Source organism: Papilio machaon, chromosome 15 (assembly GCF_912999745.1).
Source record: "Papilio machaon chromosome 15, ilPapMach1.1, whole genome shotgun sequence".
Taxonomy (NCBI): Eukaryota; Metazoa; Arthropoda; class Insecta; order Lepidoptera; family Papilionidae; genus Papilio; species Papilio machaon.
The window spans coordinates 313676-331436 of NC_060000.1; the positions used below are offsets into that span (position 1 = coordinate 313676).

The following is a 17761-nucleotide window of genomic DNA, read 5'->3' on the forward strand; positions in this document are numbered from 1 at the left end:
CGTATAAGGACATAAATAAGACAAATAAAGAAAAGGACTTTCCTATTTAATATGTGTGTACTTCAATTCAAAAACTAATTTAGAATACACCAGATAACCACTTATCCTTTAAACAATGAAATAATTATCAAAATCGGTATACAAATTGAAAATTAACGAACTAATACATCGTAGCGTGCCTTTAATTTTGTCCAGCCGCGCGCCGCAGTAGCATTTTTCGAATGCGCGTAGTTTTTAATAATTTAATATCTTCCAAACTATTGATCAGAATTACATAGTTTAAAGGCTAATGTAATCTGTATTTAATACTCTAGCCATCAAACATATTTATTTGGATAAGGATTCATATCGAATATAATATAATAGCGCCGTAAGCTTACGACGCTGTTTTTCGTGTGCAATTTAATCGAAGTTTGTTCATAATAACATGGTTTTTGTGAGACATCCATAGATGATAGATATATGCCACCTGAGACTTTTATTTAGCAAATTTAAGGATCTATAATTACTCGATACATCATTTTAATGTAGGTCATATAGTTTGACCTACGTAAGCCCAGAAAGCAAATTTGTGCTATTCATTGTAACGCGATGTAGCATTTTTCGTTTCCGCGTAATTTTATTCTTACGATATCTCCTAAACTATTAGACAGAATGATATAGTTTCAATTGCAAATATAATCTACATTAAATTCTCTTGATAATGAACATATTTATTTACATAAGGGTTAATACTGAACTTGAATAATAGCGTCGGAAATAGGGCATGAATTTAATTAATGTTTCTAAAGAAAAAAATGGTTATTGTGAGAAAACTATAAAAGATAGATATATGCTATCGCGGACTTTTATTTAGCACATTTAAAGAGCTACAATTCGCCATACATCATTTTTATGTAGGTCCTATAGTTTAGCCTACGTAAGCGCTGAAAGCAAAAATGTCCCTAATTTCCGCAACAAATTTTGAAGCTATATTCAAAATCTACTAGTCTTCTAGTTATTTAAAAAAAAAAACAAAAAAATGGGACCCACCTGCAAGCACTTCCTTTCGATTAAAATATTTTTTATCAAAATCGGACCACCAGGGGCCGAGTTTCGCGGTAACACACATAAAAAAAAAAAAAAAAAAAAATACAGTCGAATTGATAACCTCCTTCTTTTTGAAGTCGGCTAAAAACAGAGATAACAATATGTTTTAAAAGGAAATTTTAGTGTCAGAAACTTACGGTTAGTCATTTATGTTCTGTTTCCGAGAGTTCATTTGTCCTCATTTAAGAGCGATATAGTTAAAGGCAGTTTTAAATTGACTTTCTTACTCAACTGCACTGAAAGTTGGAACTCGATGCGGGAACTTGATACTGGATTCCGGATTAAATGCACATTGTGCCAATCCTCGGGGATTTCCGCATTCGCCTCTTTATACACTTACATGACTTTAAACAGTTTTCAGCATTCAGTATACTTGCGGGGAATAAAAGTTAAATCTCATTTATATTTGTTTCGATACTTACTTGTAGATATTTATACGGCCATGTTTTGTGGTTCGTATTTATTTTAATTCTACATTCACAAGTTACAATATCTTTTTTAACTTTATTCAGTCGTAAACTGTTAGGTAAATAAACAAGTTTTTTAAATTTTTCAGCACCAATTGCTAATAGTTAAAAGAATCTTTGAAATAAGGTGACTTCTGATATTGGTCGCATAATACTTATTTTAAACCTTATCAAAAATTTATAACATATTTTAACATGTGAATTTTGTGGCCTCTAACTAAAACGATTACATGTAAAATAATTGAAAATGTTTTGTATTGAACAAGAAACTTTGAACAGCCAAATACGTACTTAGCAAAGTTAAATTATACCGCACAGTGAAGGCTCTGCTAAAACACTTAATATTAGTTGGGCGCTAAGTCTCTGTTTACCCTTGTATATACAAATTAAGTTTTAGCTAAAGTTTGTGTGAAATATGTTTCGTATAAAATTTAACACAAAATTCCTTACACCAATATAATTATAACTCTCCAAAATATTTGCAATAACTGTATATATCATTGTAGGCTAAACTACTATTTGAAGAATTGCTAGTAATATTTTTTTATAATTCCTAAAGCCACTATTTATTAATTTAAACTAAATATTCATTTAGTGTGAAACAAAATGTAAGCCAAAATTATTCACATTACTTGATTTAGTAGTAGTATAATTATTTAGTAGTATAGGGTCTAAAGATACTAAATCAACTAATGTGAAACTATCAAAAGACAGTATGTAAAATGGGTTTTTTCTAAGCACTCTATCAATATTTCCAACATTTTTTACTGAAGAAGTCGTTAAAATTAAATTCCAATAAATAAATACCAGCCATATCTTCAACAAAGGAATGTTTGAATGTTTCAAATATTAAATTCGCGCGCCACCTGACTGAGGCGTGCCTTTAAATATTTGACAGCTTCGTGGAAAAAACCTAAAGCTTTTGATGAGATCATTTTTATTTCCAACTGCGATTCTTCCATAAATAAAACAGTTTTATTTTTGTTTCATCGTAATCCATTTGTTTTTGACACGACTTTTTATATAATTCTAAAAATAGTTATACGATTGATAATAAAATAAAATAAAATCATCAGAATTATTAAATAGTAATTTAAAATGAACTTTGTTAATATGTGTTGTGTAAGCAGGCAGCCTGTCTACAAGTCGGTATATTGCGGCTGAAATGTCGCCACTTATGTTCATATCTCAGTTTACTTCTAGTTATATATTAACTCATTCGTTCATAATAATCTTCCAACTGTAGAGTACAAATTATATAATATATTATGTATTATATATCTATTTCATTTATGTATATACATGTGATATAAAACTTATCCAAATCTGATGACAAGCTCCACTAATATTATATAGTTTGTTTTTCTTCTTCACTTCTCTTCTTATCTAAACCACTGTGAACTTATTTATGACTACTAACTGTTCTAAAATCATTTGTAGTTTGCCCATTATCATATCAAAAGGTAATTTAATCGACAGAGAACGTAAAAGGATATATCCTCTTCCTATGCCTCTCCGTTAAATCCACTTCCACTTCCCATCCCTTCCTTATAAGAAAAGGTGGGAAAGGAACATGGACTAAAATGAGGCCATAACAAAACATCAAATAAATGACCTATCCTAAAGCTTCCCGTTTGTTATTTCACTCCAAAACAAGTAGAACGCTAGTCGTGTCGTATTTTAAGCAACAGTGGTTGTTAATTGTAATTATCACCGCTATAGTCATTACATCAGCTACAAAGCTGTGTAAATCCACTTAGATTGTATCTCGCGGCGCCCCTACGTGCGGCTCAATAACATCTGATCTTATAAATTCAGACGTCGCCGCCTCTGATCCCGCACAACATTGATATTCATAACATCTTCTTGCTTCTACAAATATTTTCACGGCCTTACCTCATATGTGTTCTTATTTTTTCTAGAAATTTTTTATATACACCATGTTCCGAAATCGCTTAACCTTTATACAATTACAAATGATGAGTATACGATCTTCAGCATCATATCCCAACAAACATCTACTGTTTTAAGTGAAATGAAAACGGGCAAAATGTATGGATTTGGAATAAATACGTTGAGATCAATAGAAAAAAAAACAAACGTAATAACTTTTTTTTGGTACAAGTTTGAATCCAATCTATGTAAATTATATGAACATATGACGTAGCAGTTTTAGAAAAGATTTGTGTCATTAGATGGGACATTTCCATTTATATTGCATGGCGCTGTCCTCGTGAGTGACGTCACCGGAGCCGCAATGTTTTCCAGCCGGACGGGCAGCGTTATTAGTGCGGCTGGCGTCCAGCCGCGGAGATGATGTATCTATTAGCTCCCAGTTAATTGAATGTACATCTCACGTTCAATACGATCTCACAGAAACTGCTGAGTCATCGCGCGTAGAACCACAACCTAATCATGACACAATTAAGCTATAAAACAAGGCCCTTAGATTTCTCATGTTTAATTTACAGTGCGGGAAAATGTAGTCTATTTGACAAGTTTATGTACAGGCCAAAAATAAATTATTGTACTAGTAATAACTATCGCCCGCGGCTCTATTAGCGCGGAATTAAAAAAATAACAATCACAAGCCTATGTGTTTTTCTACAATACGTTCTAACCTTTGCCGAATTTCTGGAGAAACCTAATAGCAACCATCCATTCAAACATTGTCAATTATAATATTAATAAGATTTCTTCAAATAAATGTGGTGATGCAGTTTTAAAGAAACATTTTAAAGACAGTTAATTTTGTCGCTACATTAGACACCAATTGGTACTATAGCAAAGCAAGAGAAGTGCAATAACAAAGGATTCTGTTTGTCATCGCATTAAAAAGCCATTTGATGAGTCGTCAAATAAACTATCATGGTAACTATTCGAAGAAGTAAACTACAAATTTAAATAAAATACATTTTAAAACAAAGTTAATAAGTTGCGTTAGAAAAATATCCTGTGGTAGTTTTAATATAACCATTGACGATTAGTTTTAATATAAAGCACTTTTCAGTACCGAAAGTCTAATAAAAGAATTTTTAATTTAAATGTTTGTTTATAAAACTTTATATGAAAATTTAAATCATATATATCAGGTCAGTTAACTAACGCTTCAATAACTAGGAAAGTAGAAATTAAAACTAGCAAGAGATAAACATCTTCAGAACAAGTTAAGTCTTTTAAACAGTTTCAAGGAGATGTAGTCATCTGTTAACCTCAGGTAAACAACTACACTAATAAGAACTTGAAAATTAACTTCCTGAGTAACTTCAGTTAAAGTTAGTCTGGTGTTTAGTAATTGGATTGTAACCACAACTTTACACTACTTACTGGTTTCACGGTTAACTTAACGTAAGAAACATAAATATAAATGTTACTAACTAGCCAAAGCTAACTTTGGTAAAATCAACACAAAATACATCCATTTTGTATTGTTTATTGACGTTATTCTTGACGTTTTTATAGGTCAAAATATAAAAAAAAACTGATTTACCACAATTTTATAACTTCATAGAATAATTTCAAACAATGCACACTAAACATTTTGAGATAGTGACGAAGTTTTCAACAAGCGAAAGATATGACAACGGGAGGTCCAACTTTGTGAATTAAAATTAAATTTAGTTCCCAATTTAGCGTAAAAACTTTGCGTTCACCGCAGCATAGCGCAGCGCAACGCAGCGGGTCGCGAGTAGAGAATGTTCCGGCGTTTAATATATGCGAAGTCGGAAACTGGTTGATACTTGTGTTATCATTTCAAAGAGCGAGTTAAATGTAAAGTATCAAGTGTGTATTTAATTATTCTCGTTATTAAAGGTAATGTCAGAAGACCTAATATTCATTTTATCAGCGACCAATTAATTCGTTATTATTCCGAATGTCCATGGTTTAGCATGAAAAATCAGACATAGGATTATTTTATATACTTTACATAACTTTGTGAAATGGCATTAAGAAAAAAGAAAAATTGAAATTTAGAAAATCTACATTTGGTTTCATGATCCGGCACGAAGGACCAAAAGTAATATGATAAACATATTTAAAGTAAATATAACTTTTTGTAGAAACGTATAGAGAAACATGAATAGAAAAGACAACTAAAATTACAATGATTTTAAGAATGTGTTCTTTTTTCAAACTTCCCATTTAAAATTCTTTTTTCTTAATGCATTTCACCAAAAATATGTATAATCCTTGAATAGTCACTATTTAAATCACTGTCAAAATATCACAAACTTTTTATTTGGTCTAGTCATTGTTAAATTATATTTTCAGATTAAAATATTAAAAGCGCGTAGTTTTCCCATTTTGTATTCCCGTCATAAGCCGCGGGTTTACGGTCTAGAGAGCTGATTTTTACATCTTTTACACAACGGGCATGTACGACAAATGATGAAAGAATCTGTCAGAATGATGAGCACAAAGTCATGGCGTGTAATGCTCGTAGCGACTCGTAGCTCGTAGCGGCCGCGCAGGGACGCTTTGTAATGCAGCTACGCCAGTCCTACGCCGCGCTACGCCCCACATTCAAATCATAACATGAAAAAAATGTGATTGGTATTGCAAACAAAGTAAAAAGAAACAAAAATACTGTATTTTATGGCTTTTAAGTTTATTTTTAATGGAAAAAAATTGTAGTGTTTCTCTGCTGTTGTAATGTTTTAATTCTTCATCTTGTACGATGTTCCATTTAACTTAATTCATGCATTTAATATGGTTAATGATAATTAAACGTTCATGTTTAAAAAATAACACTTATTTCAATTTATTTATAGAAACTATATCATATTCTTTATGTATTATCCAGTCGACTGGCAAGGACAAAGCCGCGCCGGCCTAAACTAATACGCGATCATTGCGGCCTCATTTATTTCCTGTTCATGTTCACTTTAACAATACAATTTGATTATTGCGGTCTAAGGTATGAAGACCTTATCAAAAAATGACGAGAAAAATAAAGACTGCAATATACATAACATTTCCAAGAATTTAAAATGTCTACTGGAATTGTAACATGCATTAATTCCGCAAAGTAGGAAATTACAAAATCTAGAACAGAGTTCTTAAAACGTTCAAGAACTAGGATTATACTTAGTGGAAGCTACCACAAAGTACCGTAAGTAGTGGAGTACAGTGTAGTCAGTAAGGCAGCCGAGACGCCTGTGATTAGGGTCAACTACGACAAAAGCTTAGGACCTAGATTTTTAAGTGAATGTTCCTGAGTATTTCATACCGCGACATGTTTAAATAGTATAACCTTACTTAACCTATTGATACGAATGTAATGGTTTTAGCGAGTATATATCTATGTCCGTTACTATATGATTACTTATTCAGACAGCTTATCCTATTTTGTGCGACGACAGTGAGGTGCGATTTGATAGGAATTCTACTTCAGAGTGTCATAGCGGACCTCTTTACTTTTTAAATGAATTGATGTATGTTTGTATCGATTCAACTTTAACATTGCACCAGTTAAACTAAACTAAATCGGTCTAAAGCCAAAGTTCTATAAAGTACACTAGTTAACATAGTATGCGATGAATCTCGCTTGGTATAAGACACGCGGGCGCGTTCGCATAACTCTGGCGAACAATTATTTGATTGTTACAAAGAGGATTCCTTTCTGCGTTGGCTGGTGGTTAGTTACGTCGTACACTGTTATGCTAGCGGAGTAGAAGCGAACTGGACGATCCCTCTGATGGGTGAAGTTTCACTTTGTTCGGCGATATGTTTTTGTTGGAGTTTGAGATAACAGTTCAGGTCAGTTCAACTGTGTATAACAGATGATTGTTTGAGTCAATAGAAAGTCAATTTATCAGTTCAATGCAGTTTATCTAGACTAGGTCAATCTGGATTTTTGCTGGTTGTAAAATATATTAATTGATTTTTCTATCGTTTTATTTGAAACTCGTCCTATAAAAAATCAGTCAGAGGACATAAATATTTTTAAAAATGGTCGACAACAATTAGTTTGAGGTAACAATGCGAGCAGGCTAGTACGGTTTACGCATCGGGTTTAGTTAACTGGTGGAACAGCGGCCTGACGACGTACTCTATCGGAGAAATGTTTGCTTTGCTATTTATATCCGAGTTTTATTTTACTGTTCCAATTTACTATTGTTTTTTTAAAATATGTGCAGAATATTTTTGTGGATGATAAAAAAGTAAATCTTCCATTGCTTTTATACATACTTTTAGAATTACACCTTTCATGAAATTTATAATAAGTAATGCAAGCAAGATAATACTTGTCGTAAACTATAAAAAAAACGTCTTCAACCGACGTCCCTTAGACCCGTATAAAATAATTCAGACGAGCACTGACCCGGAACAAATGGGCCGACAGAATTACATATTAGTTTAGTAAGGCCGCCGGCCGACTCGACTATCTGAAGCTAGGTAAATGCTCTTGAAGACCGTTTTGATAAAACGCTAGCTACCGTGAAATTGAAAAATAAAGCATTCATAAGAATAGAGATAATAGATTTTACGTATTGTAATTTTGTCTTCGCAACCTGATAGATGACCTATACGCTGAATACCACAAGATTTTAAAGTGGGCCACGACCTCTTACGGACTAAATGAAAAACACTTTATTCTTAACTGACCAAAGACGTATAAGATTTGAAATACTGCTAAAGTTAAACTTATTCTTCCCAGTTATTATGTGGAAAATATTCTGTACTTAATGATGCAAATTTTATTTTTTTTCTGAGTAAAAAATCTCTGTATAAAACATATCTTCATCCCTATCAATATCTTTGACAATACAGAGATAACGATGTTTTTTAAACGGAGATTTTATTCTCAGAAACCTACAGTAAACATCAAAAACACACAGTATACTTAACCGATCATAACTTCTAAACGATGAAACGTTCAAAGTCGAAGTTTTATTATTCATATTATCAAAAGAGCAACAAAACCGAAGCAAAGTGAAACTGCACTCTGTCCGGTGCGCTGCACGACAGCGGGGCTCCGGTATTTCAGCTGTTGACTAAAACTAACCAACGGTCCATACACTGAAAGGAGCACAAACTGAGATAAAATAAAAATAAACTCATTCAATATGTGAAAGCCGAGAAAACAGGAAAAATTGTACGTCTAAAATATTGACTGTGGAAGCGAGAGAGGTGTGTCAGGACCGAACCAAATGAAAGTTCGTGGTTTCTGCCTACCCCTCTAGTCTACCGTCAAGGGTGTTGTTTTTGTTTTTAAAAATCATTTAAATACAAAATTGTTGCTTCGTAGGAACTAGCGAAAACTTGACAGAATTAGCGAGTTATCTAAATCACTGGAATGAAAGTACCATTGTATTTATATTTCACAGTAGAGCGAACGCAAGATCAAGCAATATAGTGCTACAAGTGATTGTGTCACGCTATTTGACACCGAGACAACTGAGCTGCCATCTATAGAATTACTTTGGTAAGTGATTGAACATATAAAGAGGTGAAACTTAATTCCAAAAAGTCACCTTTTTACACTTTTATAATGGGAATAGTTTAGATTATATGCTCAAAATAAACATAAAATATTTTAACCTAGCGTATACTTAAGAAATTATAATATTCTCTATTCCCATGTAATATGTTACTGTCTATCTATGCCTTTACCTTAAGTGGAAATAGATTAATGTTTATAGTAAGAGGGCCGCGACTGATATCGATTAGCGATGCATCACGCATGTTACCATGTTCTAAGAATCGATTACCTGCACGCATTCTCTTACAATATCGATTTATTACTATTCTTTGGTTTCTAAGACCAAAGTCACTGTATAAAAAATATTATTGTCTCTAATTTGTCAAAGATAATGACAGATGTTGATATGTTTTATAAAGGGAGTTTGGTCTCAAAAACCATAGATAACTCATGTAGTATATTATTATTAATATTAGTTTTATGTAATCCAATACTAAGATCTGAGAAAGTACAAAAAAGCAGTAGAGTCTATAGTCGCAGCTACCTCAATAGGACCAAAGGATTTCATTTTACTTTAACCTCTATTTATTCGATCTATGTCACAACAAATTCTGAACGGTTTCCCTTTGGCCCACATATTTGTACATAAATTGGTATAAAAGAAGCTCTACAAAGGACGTATTCCGCGAAGAAAAACGCCATTTCAACGAAATGTAAGGAGTTATCCTAATCGATATAATTTAATATGTGCGGGCGAGATATTTGCCTCCGCACAAGTTACGGCGCTCCGTACGAGACTATAAAAATTATAATATTATTTTCTTTCATATGAATTATTGTGAGACGTTTATTTGAATTATACTATGTAGCTTATCTTACTAAAGCATGGATTAAATTGTAGTATAATAAAGATATATTTTACTGACGTAAAGTAGCTTCAAATTGTACAAATTCTCGCAGTAAAAGGTTTTATAGTCCTGAATAGCTTTTGTGACTTAGTGATATTCTTATTTAAAGCAGATATGTTATTAGATAAATGCTTATTAAATTATTTGTAACACTGTTTTTCCATTCTTGTTTATAAAATGCAATTTACGAAAGAGTAAACCGTAACCGCTTTTTAAAAGGACCGTTTGTTTGTTTATTTACAGTCGTGCGGGGAGCTTCGTTTTTGAGCAAAAAGCAACACATGCGAATGAAAAATGTCCACACGTTAATTTTGCAAGAGAATCAGTGCCGTATGTAGGGAAAGTGGTTTTTTTCTCCCCACCGGTCGCCGCGGGCCTGTCGACCCGCTGCCGACCCGCTACCGCGCTGACCGCTATTTTTCATTTTAAACGGCCAATTTATGTGGCTGAAGCTTAATTAGGTGTTTCTTTCACAGCCTTTGTTGTAATGTCGGCAAAAGTCGCGGTGGAGATGCGGGTATTATAAATCTATTTTCGGGTCTCGTGGAGCTATTTTACGCTACTACTAAAGATTTGTTGGCTGAAATAAAAAAAAATGTACTTTACAATGGCCAGTCTCATCACCGATTTTTTTTAAATTTTGAATTAGGTTTATATCACAAATTATACCTTTAAACTTCCATTTCTCGTTCGGTCATAACTCGTAGCTCTATTAGTTATGGTACTGGAAGGTCTTTTAAAAGCGAATCGTATGAGAGCAACGCTTACAGAAATTGTTTTCCTGGCATGATGGTCACATTTTTTTGTAATAAAGTGTTTCTATATTGTGAGATTATTTGTTTCTGATACAATTGAAAGAACAATAAGTAAAAATAAAGTTAAACGTTTTAATAAAACAACGTAGAAAGGCCTATAAAGTTACTAGCGTTAACATACAGCAACAGTAGACTCCGGAGGTTACACAAAATGACGAGAATTTAACAGCTGCCAACTTCCTGGGTTTTGATAAATTCCACCGATGGTTTGTGCCCATCGTATAATACTGGGTGTTAATCCACTTTTACAGCACTAAGTGTACTACTGTCCCCATTCCCGTCGTACAAGCAGCAAAGTGTGCGAGCAGCGCGCTAGCGCCGGTGAGATCCCGGGGGAAATCGACAACGTGAATCCTGTAGCTGGAGGTTATAAATATAAAGGCCAGATGTAGATACGTGTAGCTCGATTTGTTTCAGTTAGCTTCGTTTGAAGCAAATGCAATATCATCCATTCTCTGATCTAAATCGTTTTGTTTCTATTTAAATATCGTTCCGCTTTTACTTTATTTAGAATCTTTGTATTTTTTAAGTTATCTTTATTTGTTGTTGCAATAAAATAAAACATTTTACTCTTTGAAATGTTAAAAAAATTATTGAAGGTCAAAAAAAGAAACTCTTTCGTCCATTTTAGTTTTGTAAAGCGAAAAATTTACTTAATTAAAAGTTATAAATTACCTTTACTTGAATATTAAGTGTCTTTAAATGAAATGATTTTGTTTCACTCTGTTACTTTACAATAAAACCAACTATTGCTTGTTAGCGCGTCATAATTAAGTAGTATATTTAAGTCATCGTGCGAAAAACTCTAAAAGAGTTTTATCACATTATAAGCGGCGCAGGGAGCAGGATGCGAGGGTGGGGACAGTGTGCGGGGTAAACTTTCAATTAACGATGTAGTGACCATCTCGTGGGGCGCTCATTTGGAAGCGGATGTAATAACTTGGGCCAGCCGAGCGGAAGTCGGTCGCGAGCAATACGTGCCGCCAGCGCCCCCATGCATCACCGATACATTTACTGCATGCATCGAAGTTTGAAAATAAAAACTTTGAATTCATACAACAAAAGCATTTTTTATAAGATAAATTCACTTTATTTAGAATATATTTTAGATATTACAAAAGGTTCGTTAGTAGTAACAGAAGTTTCAACTAAAAATATAACCATATATCAATTGAAACGTTTCGATATCCACACGAGCGATGAATGCTCGCGCTGACCAAACGAAAAACTAACAAACGATTGCTGGACAAATAAAAAAACATCAATAGACAAAACCAGTTTCGCAATAAAAACGAAGAAATGAAAAATTTATGCGAATGTTACGTTAGCAAGAGATTCTGTCGCACGCAAACAAACTTAAGGCTAGTTTATATGTAAACTTAATCAATTATTTTAATTAGTTGACTACAGCGGCCACTTAGTGTAGATTATAGTAGGTATTACAGTAGTAAACGACAGCAACAACAACATCTGTTGCACGAATGGGCCGGTTAGACCGGTGCAATACCACGACCACACAGAAGACAAGTGGAAGCATTCCGAGTACAGTCCGATGAGTGAGCAAGCCGGAGGCCTAATTATAGTCCTCTTTCCCACCCTTTTCTTATGATGGAAGAATGAGAAGGTGAAGTGCATTTGTCGGAGAAGGGTTTGCCTTCCCTCCTGCGTCGATTAAATGTTGGCAACGCATCTAAAATTGCGGATGTCTATTGGCAGCGGTCGCTTTATTGAATTCAGATGGCCGCTAGCTCTTTTGCCACAATATTATAACATTAAAAAAAGATCTCACACAACATCAACTCTCTGAATAATACACCTGTACACTTTCTCCAAGAATGAGTATAATACAAGAAGTGCATTAACAAACAATAACTGCATCAGTTGATACGATGTTGCTAAGTTAGCATGTCGGTGGCCGGCGAGTGATTGCACAAAGGCTTCCGGCCAACTTAATACACATAGCGACCGCGGAACCTCCAGCGCCCTTCTGCGGCCGCTGACCACAACACCCTGCATGTTATTAAGTTTCTTCACTATTAGTTACTCTGTGCACACACTTATGGTTGGTATACTAGATTAAGAGCTTGAGTGTACCTTTTTTTAATTTATTCATGAATTTCTCCAATCACACAATCTAAAAAGATCATATTGAGTAGTGAACAATTCATATTCCACAACACTAGGGCAATTAATTCAGTTCTAGCTTCGGAAAGAGAACATCATCATCATCATCTAGCTCTTCTTATCCAACTCTACGTGAGGGCGGCGCATTAGGTTTTTGTCCTCCTGATCAATCATATCAGCCGCAATCCATCTCTTCCTAAGTAGTATAGAAGTAGCACATTGTAGTTAAATTAATTGATTATCATTGAATATAGTAAAGTATTACTTTTGAATTGCAAGTATGTTGACATAAGTTTAGCACATAATTGGTGATCAGACATAGAGTTGCGCGGTGTGGGGCTTCAGTGTCGCGTTACGTCGCCGGCTCCCGCTCCGGCACAGGATCGATCCTCGCGATCGTGTTACTCATAATTATATTACATGCCCACAACGTCTATAATCTTTACACACATCAATAGCTGTCAACGAAAACAATGTCTTAATGAAGAAAGGCATTTATAATTTTGTAACTACATTTAAGTAAATGTTTAAGGGTACCATTTCAAATATTAAGAATAATTTCTGAGACTTCAAACTTCATGATCATTTTATACAGATTAAGAGAACTATACATTAAATTTTATTGTTCAAAATTATTAGACGTTATACCATTATTCCCAAAGGTAAGTTTATTTCATGGACATGACTTGCGAGAGATCGTTTTTCGTGATTCGAACCTGTATAATTCCGGCATGCTATCGACGACGGCATTGTCTGTACGCTACGGTACGCGTAGTGTAATAAACATGATAAATAAAAACTTGACGAAGTCAATAATACAGCATTTGTATTCATACACAAATTTGTAGCGACGTGCGTGAGCGGTCTGGCTCGGTACAATCGATCCTGCGGTTGAGGAGGCGCGGGCACATTCGTAAACACGTACCGCATTCAATTTGTATTGCAACGCGTGCCTTCAGACTTAATGTAAAATAAACCGGATTATATAGATAAAGAAATGAAATTTTAACAACAAAATGTGTACTAGGTTTGTCACTCCCTTCTCTCTCTTCTCTTCTCTTTTTAAGTATATTCTCAAGTCTCTGCAACTCAATATATTATTTGATCCGTAATTGTTTAAAACATTTTGTCGTAGCTGATTTCGTCAAAATACAATATTTTCCTCCGGAAAAAATGCCACGTAAAAATATATTATCTGCAAAAAACGTAATAGATTCTAAAGGATTTACATTGTTGTAATTTCACGAGTGACATGTTGGAGATGTGTAATAAGGGAAGGGAAAGATGTTGTATCGAGAGATTTATGTCTCGTCATCTTTGCTACGTCACATGATGAAATATAGACAAGTAAACTATAAGCTATTTGTACGTAAATTCCATGGAATATTTTCCATTTTAACAATTCATTAATCTCAACATACTAACTACATACACGTATACTCTAGATCTCACCACTAATTTATTAAGACAACGTGAAATGTATCAGAAGTTCGTCTACTGTATATCCTAATCCATTACATTCAAAGGTAACGAGACGCCCATACAAAGGGGGCATCCGTGACCCGAAAGTAATTACCTTGGCAGCGCAAATTAATCCCAACACGATAGCTTAATGTCCGCGGATAGATTACACGCGTCCTGCAATACAGCCCTGATACATGATACACTGCTTTATTGCCCTGCTCTACTGAACACAAATGGGTCACTAAGACTACATACATTTGGCATATAAACATGAGAAGGTCTATCTTAATTTAATTATTTAAACATATTATCTATCATCAGCTAACTATACGTCCCCTGAGGGGCTCGGAGCCTATCCTAAGTTAGGGGTGAATATGCCATAGTCAACCACGCTGGCCCAGTGTAGGTTGCCCTCACACATATCTTTGAATTTCTTCTCAGATATATGCAGGTTGCATCACGATGTTTTCCGTCACAATAAGGACATGGGATAAATGTACATTTGTTTGTAAATCTAAAATGGCCGGATTCGAACCCAAGACCTAAAGATTGCATGTCAAATGCTTAACCTCTGAGCCACCAACGGTCTCGCATATGCTTCTTCTCTCAATTTTAACCGACCTGAGAAGACAACCAAATAACAAAAACTTATAGGTCTTAAAAAAGTGAACATTTATACCCCTACCTAACATCCCTCAACATACCTTTTCTGTTCACTGCTTTCCCCTTTTCTAATTAAACGCCGTAACGTACCTGAGCATCCATCGATGTTTCGGCAATTCATTGCGGCCGTCACTTAACGTCCGGCTCACTTGATCGATTGTCTTCTCAAATAAAAACGTTAATTAGCGTGACTCGTAGAAAATAGCCAACTTAATTACATATGGTTGGTTATTTACAAGCATTATAATATGTACGAATGTTATAAATAACAAATACTGCAAACTAATACCTGACTATTATTATTATTTAAAAAAAAATGTCTTTGTAAACGATGTGCGGTATCTGTGCGTCTACAAATTATTTACTGAAAATCTTATGTAAATAAAGAAAAAACTCATCTTTGAATAAATTCTTAAACCAACTGATACATGTAATCTACACACGCTTGACTTATTTCTGGAATCGAACTGAACATACTAAACTAAATGTCTTGTGATGCAACTAGAAGTAATGCAACGATAATAATAATACAGCGTACAGCTAAAAGTGTTATGCAGTTAATATACTACCTGAACTTTAAAGGAATAAATTACATAGGAACCTTAAAATTGTTATTTATCTTTTCACAAAGAATACAAACATTTTTTACACATAACGAAACAAAGAAGTCTTAATTTATATAAATATAACTCACCACAAATAAGTAAATAACACTTCACTATCAAGTTCTGAGTCGTTTACGTTCCTTTTAATCACAAAATATTTACGTTTTGTTTTGTTTACTTTCAAAAACTTTTATAATTATCCATAAAACATCATTAAACACACACCACACCAATACAAACGATTCTGTCATAAAACTATGCAGTTACAGGATACCACTGAACGAATGCACTCGGCCGCGCAACTTGCGAAAACTTGCGTTACACCCACGCCATGCAAATTTAGTTTACGAAAGACGATAGACAGGCGAAACTCGGACACCCATCCACGCATCCAGCCGCCGCGGCGTCGCGACGTCAACTGAATATCCTGAGGCAGCGTCGGATACAGCCCTTACAATTTTCCGCGCCAGATAGGGATGACGATAGGGGTGAATTGGGAAACTCGGTGGTGCGACAGAGAGGGGAGCAGGAAGTTGTAGTTACGTCTCGCACGTGGCGCGATGCGGTCAATTGCAGTGCCGTCTACGGTCATTGCCATACGGTGATCAAATATGCGTAATGTTTGCCCACTCTGGAACAAATGATGTAAAGATAACAAGCCTGTCCAAACTGCCCCTAATGCTTTTAGGGAAGTAAGCAAAGATGCAATATTTTTATATTGTAAAATATTTTTTAGGAATAAAACTTTCATTTACTTTAACGAAAAGAACATATCGTCACCTGATTAAACTGTTGTTCTATTGTTATGTTTTAACTCTATCTTTGATTCGCGTTCCACAATGTCTGCAAAATTTTAATTCCAAAAATGCAGCAACTGCACTGCATAGTGGTTTACTTAAGTGTGTAGAAAGAAATAAATTGAAAGCGTTAAGTTTATTTAATTTAATGTAATTATTTAATAAAAACTGTAGAGTATTGTATACTTCGACAAGATATGTGGAGAATTTAAAAAACTGCATGTGTTGTTTCTGTCAATAAGCTCGTAGTGCGAACTATTGATGTAGTTATCATACCTTCTAACAGACAACAATCCATCCATCCATCTAAACATTCCCATTTAAACGGGTAATATTAAGATTCTAAAATTTATAAAATGTTTGACAAAATCGCGAGAAAAAATAAAATACATTAAAATCTGTACTTTTAACGCTGGTAAATTGTTACATATTTTTTTAATTAACAACTTAACAGGTCACGCCACATATTTTTGACCATAATTTGTCACAGTACAAAAAACTAAACTTGAGAAAAAAAAGTGAGCTTTTTACCAGATAATTGTAAATGTTTGTAAATAACAAGCTATGCCTCACTAAGCAAAATTAAAAGTAAACTCAGCAAAGAGAAAGTGTATTGAAACACGATCCTTCCACTAATTACAAAAACCGGGACAAGAAAAATATTTAAAAGAACATTTCATTGCCCTATTTCTTACTTTATCTTAGATCATTAAATATGTGCTATTATTAAAAAAATTACAATTTTCTTTGTTTACACAACAGTAATAATTAATATCTGTGCTACGTTGTATTTTCTCACAATAAAAAATAAAATAAAATCTTATTAAGCAATAGCACATTGTATAAATACTATACTAAAATGTATACATATACTGAAACATAAGCTAAGAGTCTTTTAGCAGTCAATTTTCTCTGAAAGAAATGCGCTACGAAGCGGCGTAGCAGCGTAGCAATACGCTACGAGAAGAGTCCGCTTTATAAGATTACTATTTCTATGCCTTATTGAAGGAAACATCGCTTAAATCTCTTATACAGAAAATTTTATTGTTAATGTTGATTCTTTATCGGTTACCTTTTAGATTGACCATTTTGTATAATTATACATTTAATTTCAATAAAAGTAATGGACAGCAACAAAAGTTAACATAAGTAAACTACCAATTTTGATAAATTTTGATGTTTTTATAATCTGTCATGATTAAAATTTTACTCTGAAATTAAATGTTATAAGGAAATCGTAGAAGTTATTTTGTAAATGATGCTTAATTCGCGTAAATTTTATTTCAGCGAAAACATTTCGCTTGTCTCGGCCAACAGGCGCGCGATATGAATACGTAATTCTTTCATTTTGTTTTTCTTATATTATATTTTCCTTATGTAATTAATAATCTACAAGAATACCG

General features: G+C 33.9%; 1 protein-coding gene across 1 annotated transcript in view; it reads right to left on the reverse strand.

Annotated features, from left to right (window-relative positions):
- Window positions 1–15780, reverse strand: part of LOC106718282 — a 93563-nt gene extending 77783 nt beyond the window's left edge. The window contains exon 1 of the mRNA XM_014512333.2: window positions 15651–15780. The gene's annotated coding sequence lies outside the window, so the exon portion shown is untranslated. The remainder of the gene's footprint in view (window positions 1–15650) is intronic.
- Window positions 15781–17761: the final 1981 nt, after the last annotated feature.